Raw genomic sequence first — 7153 nt, forward strand, 5'->3', positions numbered from 1 at the left:
GCACTTTTAAGACAACGTGTAGTAGGTATGATTTTTATGGGCCATGAACTTAGGTATGCAAAAAAGTAAATTTCTCTATAACAGAACCTAATTTCCGTCTTGAACATGTCTTCTCTCTTATAGTATAAACAATTCCAGTATATTTTTCCTCAGTGACATAAGGGTGTCCTCAGTGATTTTGGATGAGAATTCAGTTCAGGATTTTTTTTCCTCTGACCACATCCCTTTGATGGATCTCAGTTCTGTGCCATGGCAGTGTGTGTGTGTGCGCGTGTGTGTGCGTGTGTGTGTGTGTGAGAGAGAGAGAGAGTGTGTGTGTGTGAGAGAGTATGTGTGTGTGTGTGAGAGAGAGGGAGAGTGTGTGTGTGTGAGAGAGAGGGAGAGAGTGTGTGTGTGTGTGTGATTGTATGTGCACGTGTGTGTGGCTGGTCTGCAGTCATGCTCTGCCTTAGGCTGACAGCTTTGGAGGTGCAAATGTGTGTTTCCCTCATTCCACCTTGGCATTCATCATGAAGCCTGCCTTTCCCTGGCCTCAGACCATATGGCCCTTGTTTTTCTTTGCTGCGGCTTTCCCTTCTCTTGACTGCAGGACCAGCTCTTCTCCACTGGTTGGCTTTTACACCCCACTGGGAGACGTGGGGAAATTTGGCTTACACATTACATGGGGCTGAGGGAGCCTTGTGGGGTTGCCCCAGCATGTTGGTTGCCATTCTATAGAACTGTTCCATGACTTAACAGTACAAGGAAGTACTGCAAGGCTGTCACCTCCTGGGAGTCTCGACAAGGGGTGGGATGAAAGTCCCCTCTCCTCTGTCAGATCGGAATGTGTTGAGGGGTTCTGTCATCCTCTTATCTTGGAGATCACCTTTGGGGACTGGTTAGGAGCCAAGATTCTCTTGAGTTTCTCACTCTGAATCGTCTTCCAACTCTTTTTTTAATCCTTAGAATGTTTTAATCTCTTTTCTCTACTGGGGAGAAAAACTGGCTAGAGAAGCATTTCTCTAAGCCCCAAGTTTATATAGGCACACCTCTGAGATAATTTTGGGCTCAGTTCCAGACAACTACGATAATGCAAATATCAGAATAAAGTGAGTCATATGAATTTCTTGGTTTCCCAGTGCATATAAAAGTTATGTTTAGGGCTGGGCGCAATGGCTCACACCTGTAATCCCAGCACTTGGGAGGCTGAGGTGGGAGGATTGCTGGAGACCAGGAGTTTGAGACCAGCCTGGGCAACATAGCAAGACCCTGTCGTTACAAAAAAATGAAAAAATTAGCTGGGCATTGTGGCATGCATTTGTAGTCCTAGCTGTTAGTCCAAACTGCACCATTTTGTAAGCTCCCTGCTATTTTACAGACTTTGGTTAAAGCAAAACATTTTACAGGGGTTTGGGCCATGCGAAACATTCTGCCTAACCACCTGACCACAAGGTGGACAAAGTCCATATTAAAAAAAATCCCTATCATATCTTGGTGGGCAAAGATCCAAGGAACACCACGATGACAGCCCGCCGGAACAAGGGCCAGAACCACCTCATCATGGGAACATCTTTTCAATATCCTGCCGGGCAGCAAGCCATACTGCTCAGACCCCTCCCGCCCATATCTATAAGTACCCCCAGCCTATAAGCAGTGGTGGGCACTGGCATTAGGATGGTTCCCCACTTCTGTAGCTTTTATGCTGGACATAAAGCCTGCATTTGCTGTCGAGATGCCCTCTCTGTGTGGGTGTCCCTTGCCTTCCTTGCAAAACCTAACACTAGCTCCTTGGGAGGCTGAGGCTGGAGGATCGTTTGAGCCCAGGAATTTGAGGTTATAGTGAGCTCTGACTGTGCCACTGCACTCCAGCTTAGGAGAAAGAGTGAGACCCTGTCGCTAGAGAACAAGACAAAGCAAAACTCAGTATCTACAAAGCGCCATAAAATGAAGTATGCATGTACCAAGAGCTTGGAAGCTGAACTCCAGGAAGAGACTTGAATTCTCAGCTTTGCTGTGACTTGTGGTTCCTGAGCCCCAGGGGTTGTGCTAGATATAGCCTTCAGGTCCTGTTTTCTCCATTCTGCTCCGTCTCCTTAGAGGATGACATCAAAGGGCTGCACTGGTTTCCAGCTTCTGGATGTATCTGGCCAATAAGGAGCACTGATAAAAGACTAAGGAGGGAGGAAAGTAAGATCGGGATGACTTTGTCTGTTAACCCAGCATCATAGTTCCTGCCTGGGGACTTTGTCCTCACAGTTCTCTTCCTCTGTTCAGCTTCGGATAACCATGCCCTTCTCTCAGCCAGGGTGACAACAGCACTGCCCTATTATTAGCTAGGGGACAGGACATTAGCCCTCAAGTTTTCTTCAAACACTATTTATCCCTTTATAGATTATCCTTTTATTAAACTCTCCTCAAATTACCCAGTTTGAGTGTGCCACTGATTTCCTGTTGGGGTTCTGACTGATAATAATACAACTTCATTGACAACCACACCACCACCCATTGACTATCCAATATGAAAGGAGGCCCTGAAGCAGAACCAGTAAGAGGGATGCATTCCAATAAGCTAACAGATGTTTTCTACATGAACAAGGTGCAGCTGCTCTTCCATGTTATTGGCATGCTCTACTATGAGCCCATAGGTCAGGTGCTGGGGAATGGATGGTATGTGTTCCCGGGGGGATGGGGTGGGAGGAGGTGGTTGGCTTATCTCTATTGTTTTTACAAAAATCCTTTCTCCCTACAAATTTTAAAGGCTATAGAAGTTCATTAGTAAATTGAAAAAAAAAATAAAGGAACCCATGAGAAATTTAAAAAAATACTTATTTGTAGCACCCAGAGGAAAATGCTATTAAAATTTTGGTTTACAGTCTTCCATTTTTTTTCTATTTCATTATAAAGAGTAATATTGATATTCGATATAAAATTTCTAGTTTTTCATTATGACAAATAATAGTGCGATAAACATCTTGGTATGCAGTCATTGACTGCATCTCTGAGGTTATTTCTTTTTGAAGATTCCTGGAACTCATATTCATATATTTGCTTTTTTTTTTTTTTTTTTTAGATGGAGTCTCGCTCTGTCACCCAGGCTGGAGTACGGTGGCATGATCTCGGCTCACTGCAACCTCTGCCTCCCGGGTTCAAGTGGTTCTCCTGCTTCACTCTCCCAAGTAGCTGGGATTACAGGGATGCACCACCATGCCTGGCTAATTCTTGTATTTTTAGTGGAGACAGGGTTTTGCCACATTGGCCAGGCTGGTCTTGAACTCCTAACCTCAGGTGATCCACCTACGTCGGCTTCCCAAAGTGCTGGGATTACAGGCATGAGCCACTGTGCCTGCCCAAACTCATATATTTGAATTAAGGGTGTCTTAGTCAGCTTGGGCTGCCATAACAAAATACCATAGACTAGGTGACTTAAATAATAGAAATTTATTTCTCACAATTTTGGAGGCTGGAAAGTCCAAGATCAAGGTTCTGGCTGATTTGGTTTCTGGTAAGGGCTCACTCCCTGGCTTGCAGATGGCTGCCTTCTCACTGTGTCCTCACATGACACAGAGAGGGCTCTGATATCTCTTCCTCTTCCATAAGGGCACCATCTCTATCTCATTGAGACCCTGCCCTAATGAGCTCATTTAACCTTCATAACCTCCTCATAGGCCCAATCTCCAAATACAGTCACATTGGGTGGTTAGGGCTTCAACATGTAAATGTTAGAGGGTCACGATTCAGTCTGTAACAAAGGATATAAATATTTTAAAGACTAGATACATAATTTCAAATTGGCTTCCAGAAAAATCATCCCAGTTTATGCTACCACCAGCTACATGTAAAAGTGGCTGTCTCACCACCCTGTCACTAGCATAGCTTATTATGAGTTTGAAAATTTGCTTACTTTTACCAAGGTATCTTTTTTACTATTTTATCATTTATTCTTTCCTTAATACCAACCTCTCAAAATACCCACTATAACCTGAGTGTGGTGGCTTACACCTATAATCCTTTGTTCAGCTTCTGATTGCTAGGCTGATGTGGGAGGATTACTTGAACCCAGGAGTTGAGACCAGCCTGGACAACATAGAAAGATGCTGTCACTACAAAAAGTTAAAAAATTAGCTAAGCATGGTGGCCTGCACCTGTAGATCCAGCTACTCAAGAGGCTGAGGTGGGAGGATTGCTTGAGATCGGGAGGTCGAGGCTGCAGAGAGCTATGATGGTGCACTGCCCTCCAGCAAGAGATCATCTTTTGCTCTCAAAAAAAGAAAATTTACTACTAATATTTTTGTGGTTCTAAATTTCCCAAAAACTAGAATTTTAGTCTACATTCTGCTTGTAATTTGCATCTTTTAAATTTAGAAATATAATGTGAATCTCACTTTTATTATTATATATATTATTATATATATTTTATTATATTTTCTTTGTGTCCACTTCATTATTATTTAAAAATTGTCATTGCTTAAAACAATTACATCAGTAGTAATGTTTGTTATAAAAATGTGATTCACCTCTTTATGTGGCAAGTTTCTGTAATAACATATGGGTCAAGAGTATCGTGTCCCTCTTTGGAAAATGCCATCTGCCATAGCTTCCTCGAGTGCAGGGATTCTCGAGGGGCTCTGGAAACTCCTATCTGTGGACTTGTTGCAAGAGACATTGGTTCCTGTGGGCACCAGGCAGTGGGCACCAGGCTTCTACCCTAGCATAGTTCCTGTTCCTGTGCCATGTTGGGTCTCCCTGAGGAGAGGACAGCGCCTGGGGTGGCCCTAGGGCTGCTGCATGGCAAAGTCCAATGTATCATTCTTATGCCTTTGCATCCTTATAGCCAAGGAAGGGGAGTGCCTGTTGCTGCTGGTGGGCCAGCTGTGGTTCCTGCCCTATGGCCTTCCCAGAGGCTCTGATTTCTGGTGTGGCTCATGGTCAGCTTGTGAGTCTGAATGTTTAGTAGCATCTGAAAAGGACCACAGTAGAGGCTGCAGCCTGAAATATAGTCTGTACGGGAAAGGCAGATAATTACTTGATTCTTTCCTTTTAATTATGTTTTCAGAATGATGAATTGGTGCCCTAGCAACCCCCAAAAGTGACCAGTGAGGGTTTCCTTTTCCTTCTCACACTTAAAAAAGCAGCCTTATTGAGGTATAATTTTTTTCTTCTTGTTATATATATATATATTTTTATTTTATTTTATTTTATTATTTTTTAAAATTTCAATAGGGTTTTGGGGAACAGGTATTATTTGGTTACATGAATAAGTTCTTTAGTGGTGATTTCTAAGATTTTGGTGTACCCACGACCCGAGCAGTGTGCACTGTAGCCAATTTGTAGTCTTTTATCCCTTGCTAGCCCCCAACCTTTCCCCCGAGTTCCCAAAGTTCAATGTATCATTCTTATGCCTTTGCATCCCCATAGCTTAGCTCCCAAGTATGAGAGAACAAACTATGTTTGGTTTTCCATTCCTGAGTTACTTCACTTAGAATAATAGTCTCCAATTCTATCCAGGTTGCTGCAAATGCCATTATTTCATTCCTTTTTATGGCTGAGTAGTATTCCATGGTGTATATATACCACAATTTCTTTATCCACTCGTTGATTGATGGGCATTTGGGCTGGTTCCATATTTTTGCAATTGCAAATTGTGCTGCTATAAACATGCATGTGCAAGTATCTTTTTCATATAATGACTTCTTTTCCTCTGGGTAGATACCTAGTAGGGGGATTGCTGGATCAAATGGTGGATCTACTTTTAGTTCTCTAAGGAATTCTTATCGAGGCATAATTTAAATAAAATAAAATTCACCAATTTTAAGCATACAATTTTGGTAAGTTTTAAATATAATCAGGTAACTGCCACCGCTATCAAGACATAGGACATTTCTACCAACTCTAAAAGTTCCTTCATGCCCTCCCCGAATCCAGGCTCCTGGCAACTATTTATCTGCCTTATCACTACAATTTTGCCTTTTCTAGAATTTCATATAAATGGACTTGTATGTAGACTTTGGGTCTGGTTTATTTCACCTAGCATAATGCTTTCATATTATTTATTTATTTACTTTTTGGGTAGAGATGAGGTCTTGCTGTGTTGCCCAGGTAGGTCTCAAACTCCTGGCGTCAAGCGATCCTCCCACTTCAGCCTCCCAAAGTGCTGAGATTACAGGTGTGAGCCTCTGCGCCCAGCCTGCTTTTGAAATTCATCAATGTTTGTGTATAGTGGTAGTTTATTCCTTTTCTTTTTTCTTTTTTTTTTCTCCACTGCAGGAAACGGAGTTTGTTCCTTTTCTGTTGCTGAGCAGACTCGTGTATGGATGTACCACAGTTCATTCATCCACTCACTAGCAGATGGATAAATGAGTTGTCTCCAGCTTTTTGATATCATGAATAGAGCTGCTATAAACATTCCCGTACAGGTCGTTGTGTGGACGTGTTTTTATTTCTCTTGGGTAAATAACCACAAATGACACTGCTGACTCATGATAAGCATATAGTTAACTTTATAAGATACTGTCAAAATGTTTTCTAAAGTGCTTATGTTTTGATTCTCACTGATCAGTTAGTAACATATGCCCTTAAAAGTACACAGCTCTCAAATATATAGCTAGGTACAATTTAAATACTAAAAAAATTAAAAATAGGATTACCATATGATCTAGTAATTCCACATCACTGCATATGTCTAAAATAATTGAAAGTAGGGTCTTGAGAGATGTTTGCACACCCATGCTCATAGCAGCATCATTCACAATAGCCAAAAGGTGGAAGCAACCCAAGTGTCCACTGATGGATGAATGAATAAACAAAATGTGACGTATACACCCGGTAGGTTATTATTCAGCCTTAAAAAGGAAGAAATTCTGACACATGCTACAACATGGATGAACCTGGAGGACGTTATGCTTGAAATCAGCCAGACTCAAAAGGACAAACACTGTTTATGATTCCACTTATAAAAGGAACCTAGAGTAGTCAAATTCGTAGTAGAATGGTGGTTGCCGAGGACCGGGGAAGGAGAAGAATGAGGAGTTATTGTTTAATGGGTGTGAGCTTGTTTTGCAAGATGAAAAGAATTCTGTAGATTGGTTGAACAGCAATGGGAATATACTTAACACTACTGAACTGTGCACTTAGAAATGCTTGAGATGATAAATACAAAAAAGATCAAAATAAATAA

The sequence above is a fragment of the Nomascus leucogenys genome, chromosome 20 (assembly GCF_006542625.1).
Source record: "Nomascus leucogenys isolate Asia chromosome 20, Asia_NLE_v1, whole genome shotgun sequence".
Taxonomy (NCBI): domain Eukaryota; kingdom Metazoa; phylum Chordata; class Mammalia; order Primates; family Hylobatidae; genus Nomascus; species Nomascus leucogenys.